This window comes from Engystomops pustulosus, chromosome 2 (genome assembly GCF_040894005.1).
Source record: "Engystomops pustulosus chromosome 2, aEngPut4.maternal, whole genome shotgun sequence".
Classification (NCBI taxonomy): Eukaryota; Metazoa; Chordata; class Amphibia; order Anura; family Leptodactylidae; genus Engystomops; species Engystomops pustulosus.
In genome coordinates this window covers 4,606,705-4,618,831 of record NC_092412.1, presented here as the reverse complement: position 1 = coordinate 4,618,831, position 12,127 = coordinate 4,606,705, and the positions used below count along the sequence as shown (strand labels likewise).

The 12,127-nt window shown below is 51.9% G+C and overlaps 1 protein-coding gene across 2 annotated transcripts in view; it reads right to left on the bottom strand.

Annotated features, from left to right (window-relative positions):
* Positions 1 to 12,127, bottom strand: part of LOC140117147 (olfactory receptor 52N2-like) — a 135,789-nt gene that overhangs the window by 92,113 nt on the left and 31,549 nt on the right. The window lies entirely within an intron of this gene.

Here is a 12,127-nt window from a genome sequence, read left to right as displayed (position 1 = left end):
GGGTCCGCCATGTGCGAAGACAGCTGGTTACATCCACATGTGGGGGGTCCGCTGTGTGCCCAGACAAGGGGTTACATCCACATGTGGGGGGTCCGCCATGTGCCCAAACAGCTGGTTACATCCACATGTGGGGGGTCCGCCATGTGCCCTGACAGCGGGTTGCATCCACATGTGGGGGGTCCGCCATGTGCCCAGACAGCTGGTTACATCCAGATGTGGGGGGTCCGTCATGTGCCCTGACAGCAGGTTACATCCACATGTGGGGGGTCCGCCATGTGCCCAGACAGCGGGTTACATCCCCATGTGGGGGGTCCGCCATGTGCCCAGGGAGCGGGTTACATCCACATGTGGGGGGTCCGCCATGTGCCCAGGTAGCGGGTTACATCCACATGTGGGGGGTCCGCCATGTGCCCAGGTAGCGGGTTACATCCACATGTGGGGGGTCCGCCATGTGCCCAGGGAGCGGGTTACATGCACATGTGGGGTGTCAGCCATGTGACCAGACATCGGGTTACATCCACATGTGGGGGGTCCGCCATGTGCCCAGACATCGGGTTACATCCACATGTGGGGGGTCCGCCATGTGCCCAGCGAGCGGATTACTTCCACATGTGGGGGGTCCACCATGTGCCCAGACAGCGGGTTACATCCACATGTGGGGGGTCCGCCATGTGCCCAGACAGCTGGTTACATCCAGATGTGGGGGGTCCGTCATGTGCCCTGACAGCGGGTTACATCCACATGTGGGGGGTCCGCCATGTGCGAAGACAGCTGGTTACATCCACATGTGGGGGGTCCGAAGTGTGCCCAGACATTAGGTTACATCCACATGTGGGGGGTCCGCCATGTGCCCTGACAGCGGGTTACATCCACATGTGGGGGGTCCGCCATGTGCCCAGACAGCGGGTTACATCCACATGTGGGGGGTCCGCCATGTGCCCAGGGAGCGGGTTACATCCACATGTGGGGGGTCCCCCATGTGCCCAGGGAGCGGGTTACATCCACATGTGGGGGGGTCCGCCATGTGCCCAGGGAGCGGGTTACATGCACATGTGGGGTGTCAGCCATGTAACCAGACATCGGGTTACATCCACATGTGGGGGGTCCGCCATGTGCCCAGACATCGGGTTACATCCACATGTGGGGGGTCCGCCATGTGCCCAGAGAGCGGGTTACATCCACATGTGGGGGGTCCGCCATGTGCCCAGGGAGCGGGTTACATCCACATGTGGGGGGGGTCCGCCATGTGCCCAGAGAGCGGGTTACATCCACATGTGGGGGGTCCGCCATGTGCCCAGAGAGCGGGTCACTTCCACATGTGGGGGGTCCTTGAGCTCGGAAGAAACTGCACAATGTTTTCCAAGATAAATTTTCTACTGTTATTCAGGTTGTTTAGGTAAATGATTGTATTAATGATAAATATTAGTAAATCCAAAATCTAACCTTCATTTTGTTAACAATCTTCCTGCTGTTTTGAATATTTTTTTATTTTTTTTGGGGGGGGGGGAGTTAATAGAACGGGGGGATATGTGGGGGGTTTATAGTAACAGAACTTCCAAAACTTCCGTACAGTCATCTCCAGAAGGAGGCGCTCCCCCACACCTCCCTCCATCTGAGACTGGGCCCAAGAACTGCAGCACCTCTTTAGAATGGAGGAGATTGTGGCAGACGCCTCAGGTAAATTCCTAAAGCTGTGGCAGCCGTGGCTGACCTTCCGTGGTTTCCAGTGGTTCAAAGATATTTTGGCCCAGACCCAGGGCAAGATTGACTCGGTGCGATCTCACTTGCCCCCAGAGGTCGCATTAACGCTTTAGCACTAGAGATGAGCGAGCACTAAAATGCTCGTGTGCTTGTTATTCGAGACGAACTTTTCCCGATGCTCGAGTGCTCGTCTCGAATAACGAACCCCATTGAAGTCAATGGGAGACTCGAGCATTTTTCAAGGGGACCAAGGGTCTGCACATGGAAGCTTGGCCAAACACCTGGGAACCTTAGAAAATGATGGAAACACCACATCATTTGATAAGGGGATGATGTGCTGCATATCCTCTCGCGCTCCAGCGTCTGGGGTATAGAGAATTGAAAGTTGCGCATGGAGACATTGGTGGACGATGTGGAGGATCGTGGAGGCGAAATGGACAGGAAACAGCAGGGGCAGCATGCATGGATGCCTCTGAGGCTGCCTAATCTTGAGATGGAGCTGGCGGTCCACTGCCAGGCGAGCTTTCGCCTGTCCAAGCCCCTGCCTCTCGGCTCCTCCCCACCCAAAATGGGCCTGGGGGCCAGAAGCGTTTACTTTGAAAAAATTATAATTTTCAAATCAGGCCGGGTCTTTTTTTTTATTTCACCTAGGAATAATGGAATAGCATAGTGGTTCTATTTTTAATTGTTTTTACGGAAATGGTTCCATGATTAAGAGCGACAGTATGGGGCATTCATATTGCGCTGCTATGATTGCAACTTCAGGTCTCCAGCATGGCGGCGACAGATGGGCCGAGTTCCACTATGTATCTGGTGAAACACCTGAAAATTCTGCCTGACACAGCTCGTTTGATAAGGGGACCATGTATGGAGGCAGTGAACTAGTAGTAGATTAAAGGTGCTGCAGTTAAAACTATGTTAGTTGGATCTTGGCATGGAGCTGGCGCTCCGCTGCCAGGCGAGCTTTCGTCTATCCAAGCCCCTGTCTCTAGGCTACTCCCCAAACAGCACTTCTAAGAATTTTTTGTATAAGATCAAGTGTAGTAGCGTTCTTATAAGTTTAGGATATGGCGAGTGAGGGGAATGTAAACAGATGCGCAAGAAGCGCTGAAATAATATTGGTAAATGATAAAAGTTTGCCAGTATATTTTGTGGATTACACAGCAGGGTGGTGACAAAGTTAACAAGTTTGATGTGGAAGCCATGAAAACAACCCAAAATTCTGCCTGACACAGCTCGTTTGATAAGGGGACGATGTATGGAGGCAGCTATATGGACGACTTTTGGAGGCAGCTATGGCAATGACGTGTGGAGGTAGCAATGGAGACAACGTGTGGAGCCAGCTAAAAAGACGACGTGTGGAGGCTGCTATGGAGACAATTTAATTTGGATAGTGCCTGTATGTGGCAGACCAAAAAAGTTTTCAAACCAGAGGAGCAGGTAGGTGGTCCTCCAGAAAAATTAAATAGATTGAGTGCCTATACGTGGCAGTCCAAAAAAGTTTTCAAACCAGAGGAGCAGGTAGGTGGTCCTCCAGAAAAATTAAATACATAGAGTACTATAGCTAGAGCCAGTTGGCCCTGGCAAAAAATAGCCAGTTTCCTCTGCTTTAGTGTACAAAGAGGAGGAGAAGGAGGATAATGAGGAGGAGGAGTGCATACATTATTCCGGTTGAGCTTCTTTCACCTGGTGGAGAATGCAAATCCGGAGAAATTCAGGCTTTATTCATCTTGATAAGCGTCAGCCTGTCAGCGCTGTCAGTCGACAGGCGTGTACGCTTATCGGTGATGATGCCACCAGCTGCACTGAAAACCCGCTCAGACAACACGCTAGCGGCAGGGCAGGCAAGAACCTCCAAGGCGTAAAGCGCCAGTTCGTGCCACATGTCCAGCTTTGAAACCCAGTAGTTGTAGGGGGCTGTGTGATCATTTAGGACGATGGTATGGTCAGCTACGTACTCCCTCACCATCTTTCTGTAAAGATCAGCCCTACTCTGCCGAGACTGGGGACAGGTGACAGTGTCTTGCTGGGGTGACATAAAGCTGGCAAAGGCCTTGTAAAGTGTACCCCTGCCAGTGCTGGACAAGCTGCCTGCTCGCCTACTCTCCCTCGCTACTTGTCCCGCAGAACTACGCACTCTGCCGCTAGCGCTGTCAGAAGGGAAATACTGTTTCAGCTTGTGCACCAGGGCCTGCTGGTATTCATGCATTCTCACACTCCTTTCCTTTCCAGGGATGAGAGTGGAAAGATTTTGCTTGTACCGTGGGTCCAGGGGAGTGAATACCCAGTAATCGGTGCTGGAATAAATTCTTTGAACGCGAGGGTCACGGGATCGGCAGCCTAGCATGAAATCTGCCATATGCGCCAGAGTCCCAACGCGCAAGAATTCACTCCCCTCACTGGCCTGACTCTCCATTTCCTCCTCCTCCAACTCCTCTTCTTCTGCCCATACACGCTGAACAGTGAAGGACTGAACAATGGTCCCCTCTTCTGTCTCGCCAACATTCTCCTCCTCATCCTCCTCCACCTCCTCCGATATGCGCTGAGAAACAGACCTGAAGGTGCTTTGGCTATCAACAAGGGAATCTTCTTCCCCCTCTTGTGACGAGCGCAAAGCTTCTGACTTCATGCTGACCAGAGAGTATTTCAACAGGCCAAGCAGCGGGATGGTGAGGCTGATGATGGCGGCATCGCCACTGACCATCTGTGTTGACTCCTCAAAGTTACTCAGCACCTGACAGATATCAGACATCCACGTCCACTCCTCATTGTAGACTTGAGGAAGCTGACTGACCTGACTACCAGTTCTGGTGGAAGTTGACATCTGGCAGTCTACAATCGCTCTGCGCTGCTGGTAAACTCTGGATAACATGGTTAATGTCGAATTCCACCTTGTGAGCACATCGCACAACAGTCGGTGAGCGGGCAGTTGGAGGTGGCGCTGCGCTGCCCTGAGAGTGGCAGCATCTATGCTGGACTTCCTGAAATGCGCACAGATGCGGCGCACCTTCGTGAGCAAATCAGACAGATTGGGGTATGTCTTGAGGAAACGCTGAACTATGAGATTTAACACATGGGCCAGGCATGGCACATGTGTCAGTCTGCCGAGTTGCAGAGCCGCCACCAGGTTACGGCCGTTGTCACACACAACCATGCCTGGCTTCAGGTTCAGCGGTGCCAGCCACAGATCAGTCTGCGCCGTGATGCCCTGTAATAGCTCTTGGGCGGTGTGCCTTTTATCGCCTAGGCTCAGCAGTTTGAGCACCGCCTGCTGTCGCTTAGCGACGGCACTGCTGCTGTGCCTAGAGCTACTGACTGATGGCGCCATGCCCACGGATGGTAATTCGGAGGAGGGGTGGGAGGAGGAGGAGGCATAGTAGGCCTGAGAGACCTGGACCTGGGTTAGACTCGGTCCCAGCCTCCACCAAGTTAACCCAATGTGCCGTCAGCGATACATAGTGGCCCTGCCCGGCAGCACTCGTCCACGTGTCCGTGGTCAGGTGGACCTTGTCAGAAACGGCGTTGGTCAGGACACGGATGATGTTGTCTGACACGCGCTGGTGCAGGGCTGGGACGGCACATCGGGAAAAGTAGTGGCGGCTGGGGACCGAATACCGAGGGGTGGCCGCCGCCATGAGGTTGCGAAAGGCCTTGGTCTCTACCAGCATATAGGGCAGCATCTCCAGGCTAAGCAATCTGGAGATGTGGATGTTGAGGGCTTGGGCGTGTGGGTGGGTTGCACTATACTTCCTATGGAGAGCTGAACGCTGCGCATGGAGACATTGGTGAATGCTGTGGAGGATCGTGGAGGCGAAGATGTGGTTTTCGCACGGGAGGTGTTTGGGCCGGGGTCCTGGGCAGGGGGCTGACTAGCAGAGGCAGCAGATGACACAGGGGAAGGAGCAGTGGTGTGCCCGGCCGGAGGTGAACGGGCTTGGTGCCATTGAGTGGGGTGTTTAGCATTCATATGCCTGCGCATACTGGTGGTAGTTAAGCTAGTAGTGGTGGAACCCCTGCTGATCCTGGTGTGGCACAGGTTGCACACCACAGTCCGTCAGTCATCCGGTGTTTCTTTAAAGAACCTCCAGACTTCCGAAAATCTAGCCCTCGCCACGGGAGCTTCACTACGTGAAACATTTGGCGCTGATGAACCAGCTCTGGCCCTGCCTCTCCGTCTGGCCCCACCACTGCCTCTTCCAACCTGTTCGCGTCGAGGACTCGCCTCCGTCTCAGCAGCACTGTGTTCACCCGGCCTATCATCCCAGCTTGGGTCTGTCACCTCATCATCCTCCGATCCCTCAGTGGGCCCCCCCCCTCGGACTTCCTGCCCTGACAACAACTTCACCACTGTCTGACAACCGTGTCTCCTCATCGTCCGACACCTCTTTACACACTTCTTCCACTACGTCAACAATGTCAACATCACCCACAGACTGCGACCGGTGGAAAACCTGGGCATCGGGAAAGAGCTCATCAGCAACATGACAAGTGGTTTGTGACTGTGGGAAGGGTCCAGAAAACAGTTCCTCAGAGTATGCCGTTCAAATGCCAAATTTTCCTGGGAGGGGGCAGACTGGTGGGAAGGAGGCTGAGGAGCTGGAGGAGTGCTGATTTCGGTGGCATGGGTGGACTGCGTGGAAGACTGACTGGTGGACAAATGGCTAGAAGCATTGTCCGCAAACACAACATCACCTGTTCGCACTGTTCTGGCCTCAACAGTGCTCTACCATGGGTCCCAGTAACTTGAGACATGAACCTAGGGAGTGTAGCTCTGCGGCGTTCCCCTGCTCCCTCATCAGCAGGTCGTGTCTCACCCCGCCCAGGACCACGGCCTCTGACCCCTGCAGTAGTTGGACGCCCACCCCCTCGTCCTCTACCCCTAGCCCTCGGGTTCAACATTTTCAAAATTAAAGTGTAAACTGTCAATTTTTTTTGTGTTTTTTTGTGTTTTTTTTTTTTTTTACAAAACGATGCTATCCTATTGGTATGGCTAGTTTCTAACCTCCAATGACAGCACACAACTGGATTTTGTGCTGTGCCTGATGACTTTGAGTTATAAAAAAAAATAAAAGTAAAAAAAAAAATCAGCAGACTGTGCCTAATTCAATCAAACCCCTAATAAATTGTCCCACTTAGGTGTTTGAGATGGATATGTGTGTCACTAAGAGCTAAATAGAACGTTCCCAAGTCTCTCTGCAAATTCCTCACAATATGGTACTAGCTGCACTACTAGTGCCAGCAAGGCCAGCCACAAGCAAACCAAAAAAAAAATATATATATAACGCTATTCTACAACAAGGGCTGTTGGGTTCTTGTGGACTCACTCCTGCCTAACAGTAAGCTAATAGAACACCCTAACGCTTTCCCTGAGCAGCAGCAGCTCTCTCCCTAACGGCATCCAGACAGAGAATGATGCGAGCAGCGCGGGCAGGGGCTAGTCTATTCCAGGGTCACCTGATCATGCCAGCCAACCACTGCTATCGACGTGTAAGGGTACCACGTCATGCTGGGTGGAGTGCAGAGTCTCCTGGCTTGTGATTGGCTCTGTTTCTGGCCGCCAAAAATCAAAACGACGGGAGATGCCATTTTCTCGAGCTGGCGAAATACTCGTCCGAGCAACGAGCAGTTTCGAGTACGCTAATGCTCGAACTAGTATGTTTGCTCATCTCTATTTAGCACGCGTCTATGACCCCAAAATAATTGCCATGCTTAAAAGTACGCTTGGCGATTATCTTGTGTAGCGGGCGGGTCGATGCGCTCATTTCCGCGCACCGCTCTGTGCACCAGACCAATAAGCTGATGCTGCGGGACCATGCGGTGCGGTTCCTGGGTCCCGGTAAGCGTTACTGTTACTATCTCTTGGGCTCTTTTGTGACCTAATTAAAATATGTAAATTCTTGTACATGAAATAAAAAAAATAGATTTTTATGACATTTCCTATTCCGCAGCCGCAGTGACGGCCGTGGCGTCTCCCCTCCAGCGTTTGTGTACAGTTTTGAAACGCAGAATCTGTGGGGTAAAGGCGCCTGATCACAGATGTGTCTCCGCTGAAACACTTGCAATCAGAAATGAGGACAATATTGTCTAGAAGAAGTAACCGCGTCCTGGTAACCACTCCAGCACAACCTGTGTGATCCCAACCTCAGAGTTACCTGCGCTGGAGCCTGACAGCAATTCTTGGGTTTTCTCTAAAATATTTCAATAAGAAAACCAGCACCAACACCATCACCAACAGCAGCACAAACACCAGCACAAGCACCAGCACCAACACCAGTACCAACACCAGCACCAACACCAACACCAGCACCAGTACTAACACCAGCACCAACACCATCACCAACAGCAGCACCAACACCAGCACAAGCACCAACACCAGTACCAACACCAGCACCAACACCAACACCAGCACCTACACCAGCACCTACACCGGCACAAACACCAGCACCAACGCCAGCACCAACACCAACACCAGCACAAGCACCAACACCAGCACCAGTACTAACACCAGCACCAACACGAACACCATCACCAACAGCAACACCAACATCAGCACCAACACCAGTACCAACACCAGCACCAACACCAACACCAGCACCTGCACCAGCACCTACAACAACACCAACGCCAGCACCAACACCAACACCAGCACCTACACCAGCACCAACACCAGCACCAGCAGACCCGACTGAAAAGGCCCTAGAACAGGACACAGATACTTCTAGTAATGTCTCACATTTAGCGGAAGATATTGCAATGGATGGATCGGTTCCTATCGCCTGCAGTAGTAATAGTGACGGCTGTGTTATAGTAAGTCAGGTGATAACATTGGTGACTCTGAGAAACTTTTGTCTAAAATAAGTAAGACACACAACAAATTCTTATCTAAGTGGCCACGTGGATTCGCACGGCTGGAATTCAATGAAAAAAGTGGCCGGGCTTTTTGTTGCGAATGCCGGCGAGCAAAAATGTAAGTGGTGATGGCGACAAGTGGTGCCGGTAACCTCCAGCCATCTACATTGTTACAGCACGAAGAGACAGAGGAGCAAATGGTCAGGGTTGGGTGCTGGATTCAGGGTTGGGAGCTACGGTCAGGGTTGGGTGCTGGATTCAGGGTTGGGAGCTACGGTCAGGGTTGGGAGCTACGGTCAGGGTTGGGAGCTACGGTAAGGGTTGGGTGCTGGAGTCAGGGTTGGGAGCTACGTACAAGGTTGGGTGCTGGAGTCAGGGTTGCATGCTGGAGTCAGGGTTGGGTGCTGGGGTCAGGGTTGGGAGCTGGGGTCAGGGTTGGGAGCTGGAATCAGGGTTGCATGCTGGGGTCAGGTTTGGGTGCTGGAGTCAGGGTTGGGTGCTGGGGTCAGGGTTGGGATTTATGGTCAGGGTTGGGAGCTACGGTCAGGGTTGGGTGCTGGGGTCAGGGTTGGGTGCTGGAGTCAGGGTTGGGAGCTATGGTCAGGGTTGGGTGCTGGAGTCAGGGTTGGGAGCTATGGTCAGGGTTGGGTGCTGGGGTCAGGGTTGGGTGCTGGGGTCAGGGTTGGGTGCTGGGGTCAGGGTTGGGTGCTGAAGTCAGGGTTGGGAGCTACGGTCAGGGTTGGGAGCTACGGTCAGGGTTGGGTGCTGTGGTCAGGGTTGGGTGCTGGGGTCAAGGTTGGGAGCTACGTACAAGGTTGGGTGCTGGAGTCAGGGTTGGGAGCTATGGTCAGGGTTGGGTGCTGGGGTCAAGGTTGGGAGCTACGTACAAGGTTGGGTGCTGGAGTCAGGGTTGGGAGCTATGGTCAGGGTTGGGTGCTGGAGTCAGGGTTGGGTGCTGGGGTCAGGGTTGGGTGCTGGGGTCAGGGTTGGGATATATGGTCAGGGTTGGGAGCTATGGTCAGGGTTGGGTGCTGGAGTAAGGGTTGGGAGCTATGGTCAGGGTTGGGTGCTGGAGTCAGGGTTGTGAGCTATGGTCAGGGTTGGGTGCTGGAGTCAGGGTTGGGTGCTGGGGTCAGGGTTGGGTGCTGAAGTCAGGGTTGGGAGCTATGGTCAGGGTTGGGTGCTGGGGTCAGGGTTGGGTGCTGGAGTCAGGGTTGGGTGCTGGAGTCAGGGTTGGGAGCTACGTACAAGCTTGGGTGCTGAAGTCAGGGTTGGGTGCTGGGGTCAGGGTTGGGAGCTACGTACAAGGTTGGGTGCTGGAGTCAGGGTTGGGAGCTATGGTCAGGGTTGGGTGCTGGATTCAGGGTTGGGAGCTACGGTCAGGGTTGGGTGCTGAAGTCAGGGTTGGGAGCTACGGTAAGGGTTGGGTGCTGGAGTCAGGGTTGGGAGCTACGTACAAGGTTGGGTGCTGGAGTCAGGGTTGGGAGCTGGGGTAAGGGTTGCATGCTGGAGTCAGGGTTGCATGCTGGAGTCAGGGTTGGGTGCTGGGGTCAGGGTTGGGAGCTGGGTTCAGGGTTGGGAGCTGGAGTCAGGGTTGGGAGCTGGAGTCAGGGTTGCATGCTGGGGTCAGGGTTGAGTGCTGGGGTCAGAGTTGGGTGCTGGAGTCAGAGTTGGGAGCTATTGCCAGGGTTGTGCATTAGTTACTTACCCACAATATTATTTGGAAGGAATCATTTGCAATTGGAAAAACTGTCTGAAGGATCCACAGATGTGGTCAATGATTCCTACTCAGAATGGTCACCAGGTATAAGTGGTGGTCCCCAGGGGTCTGTGCTTGGCCCACTATTAGTTAATTTATTGATGATTTATAGGTAGGAATTAACAGCACTGTGTCTAGACAACACCAAAATGTGTATTGTAATACAGTGTATGGAGGATGGGAGTAGTAGTACAAGCTGTGTAGTGTAATACAGTCTATGGAGGATGGGGGTAGTAGTACATGCTGTGTAGTGTAATACAGTCTATGGAGGATGGTAGTAGTAGTACAAGCTGTGTAGTGTAATACAGTCTATGGAGGATGGGGGTAGTAGTACAAGCTGGGTAGTGTAATAGTCTATGGAGGATGAGGGGAGTAGTACAAGCTGTGTAGTGTAATACAGTCTATGGAGGATGGGGGTAGTAGTACAAGCTGTGTAGTGTAATACAGTCTATGGAGGATGGGAGTAGTAGTACAAGCTGTGTAGTGTATTACAGTCTATGGAGGATGGGGGTAGTAGTACAAGCTGTGTAGTGTAATACAGTCTATGGAGGATGGTGGTAGTAGTACAAGTTGTGTAGTTTTATACGGTCTATGGAGGATGGGAGTAGTAGCTGCTTGTGACTTAGACAAACTGAGTGTTTGGTCGTCCACTTGGCAAATGAGGTTTAATGTGGATAAATGTAAGGTTATGCATCTAAGGCTAATAATACACAGGCAACATATGTTCTTGGGGAGTAAATCTGGGAGAGTCTCTCGTTGAGAAGGACCTGGGTGACTAGTAGATCATAAATTATATAACAGCACAATGTCAGTCAGCTGCCTCTAAAGCCAGTAGGATCTTGTCATGTATAAGCAGTGATCTGGGGATAGGGATGTAATATTACACTGTACAAGACATTGGTTCTGCCTCACCTGGAATATACCGTCCAGTTCTGGGCACCGGTCCATAAACAGGAGGCCCTGGAGCTGGAGAGGGGACAACGAAGAGCCACAGAAATGATAAGGGGTATGGAGGGTCTCAGTTATGAGGAAAGAATCAAAAGACAAGAAGGCGGAGTCTGTCTGGAGAAAACCCGGTTTAATCACCAGAGGGGCCAGGGCTTCTTTACTATGAGAGCGGTCAATCTGTGGAATAGCCTGGCTCAGGCGCTGGTCACAGCAGGGACAGCAGAGATCTTCAAGAAGGGCCTAGATGCCTTATTACATGTAAATAACATTGATGGTTATGTTATATAGAATTGTTTCCCCCCAATCCCTTCCTCATCCAATCCCTTCCTCATCCCTTCCCTTCCTCATCCAATCCCTTCCCTTCCTCATCCAATCCCTTCCCTTCCTTGGTTGAACTTGATGGACATTTGTCTTTTTTATACCGTAGAAACTCTGTAACTACCTGGACCACACACATGAAGGAGCTCCCAGCCAATGGAAATGACAGATTATTTTACCCCAATTCTGTAAATACGTCCCCTGATCATTAATAATTATCTCTTTATTCTGTTTTTATGACATATTTTATTACACTCCAAACCTACTTTATAAATCTACAGATTCTTGAATGCACCTGTGCATGGAAAATACATCCATCCATCTATAGATTATGGAATATTGTATGGATTCATAGACAGGATTTGTACGGACCTACTAGAGTGTAGATGGCGCGATAGTGAATGATCCCCAGAAACCCCCAATATGGCTGCACTTCCTGTTGTCACCTCCAAACATTGTCCACCATTTACATAACTACAGTGTGTACATACCTGGATAGTGGTGGGTGCATGGAATGTCACAGGATTCCAGACAATTGTGATGTCATAATGC